Raw genomic sequence first — 1,530 nt, forward strand, 5'->3', positions numbered from 1 at the left:
CCCCCCTATCCATTTATCATGCCCAATCATTTTGTGAGTTTTGAAATCCTGAAAAAAGTAATGCGTATGATAGAAAGTAGCAGAAGCATTCAGTCTATCAAGTAATCGACCAACAGATAACAAGTTACAATGGATATTGAGAACTAGTAATGTACGAGACAAGGACAGAGTAGGAGTGAGAGAGATTGTGCCCTCACTAGTAATTGGAGAGGGCAAGCCATTAGTACTAGTTATATATAGAGACAACTCATTAAAAAATTTAGCATCATAAGTCATATGATCAGAAGCACCAGTGGCAATTATCCAAGTATTGGAGCCAGTACCTAAAATAGAATCAGAAACACAAATTTACAGAGGCAGCAACAACAGCACCAACAATGGAGTTATCATCCATGATTGCAGCAAAAACTCAACAGATCACGGCAAAGTATACAAAGGAACACAGCAGAAGCAGAAATGTGGCAGATGCAAAAAAGACAGGCACGAACACAGCAAAGTACACAGCGGCACAACAAAGACACAAATACGTCAGATGCACGAAGACAGGAATGACACGAACACACTAGAGGCATGAACACTACAACACAACACACAAATCCAGGAGGGCACACATGGCACAGGTAGAGAAAAATAATATGGGGATAGAACACAGGTGGGCACAACACACAGGTCACCAGAAAACCTGGCTTTGATACCAAGTCAAACAATATGGGTAGAATATTTTTCTTGTTGTATTCATTCTCCAAAAGAAGGTATTTACAGTACAAGGATGTAACCCTAGCAGGGTCAAACTAGGAACCAAATTAAAACCTAATTACACAATATCTGTACAAAAAGGAAAAAAAATATAATCCTAATTAAGCTAGGATCTCGCTAACACTAATATACCAAAAATGGTAGAAAAGTAGAACAAAATGAACACACTACTACAAAAAAGCAAAAAGACGACGGTAAATCACCGTCGTGTATTTGGTTTTTCAATGGTCGTGGAATCCACCGTCATCTTTTCCCTCATAAACCACGACGCTAAATAACCGTCGTTGTTAAACAATACAACGTCATCAAAAAATACAAAACGACGTCTTTGTACTGCAAAAAGATCTAAAAAAAGCAATCGATGATGATAATAGACGACCAATTCTCTAAAAAGACCGTCGTTAAAAAGGGAAAATATGACACATATTAAGAGAACAAGGCCGCAAGATAGACATACAACGACGACAATAAAAATACGCCGACGTTAAATATAATTTTCACGACAATAAAAAATATGACGTCTTTAAATACATTAGAAGACGACGTTATTGATACCTACTACGTCGCACATATAAACACAACCGTCGTACAATTAATTTTCCACTTCGATTTTTTGATAAAAGATGACGTGGAAATAGTTGTCAGTGTCATTATTTACGACGTATGTGTTTCTATAGTAGACGTTGAAAAACTAAACAACGTCAGTTACAAATATATGAGAGTCGTATTAAAAAATTTATACGTCCTATTTTCAGAAACAAACAACGACCATAA

The sequence above is a fragment of the Prunus persica genome, chromosome G4 (assembly GCF_000346465.2).
Source record: "Prunus persica cultivar Lovell chromosome G4, Prunus_persica_NCBIv2, whole genome shotgun sequence".
NCBI classification, from domain to species: Eukaryota; Viridiplantae; Streptophyta; class Magnoliopsida; order Rosales; family Rosaceae; genus Prunus; species Prunus persica.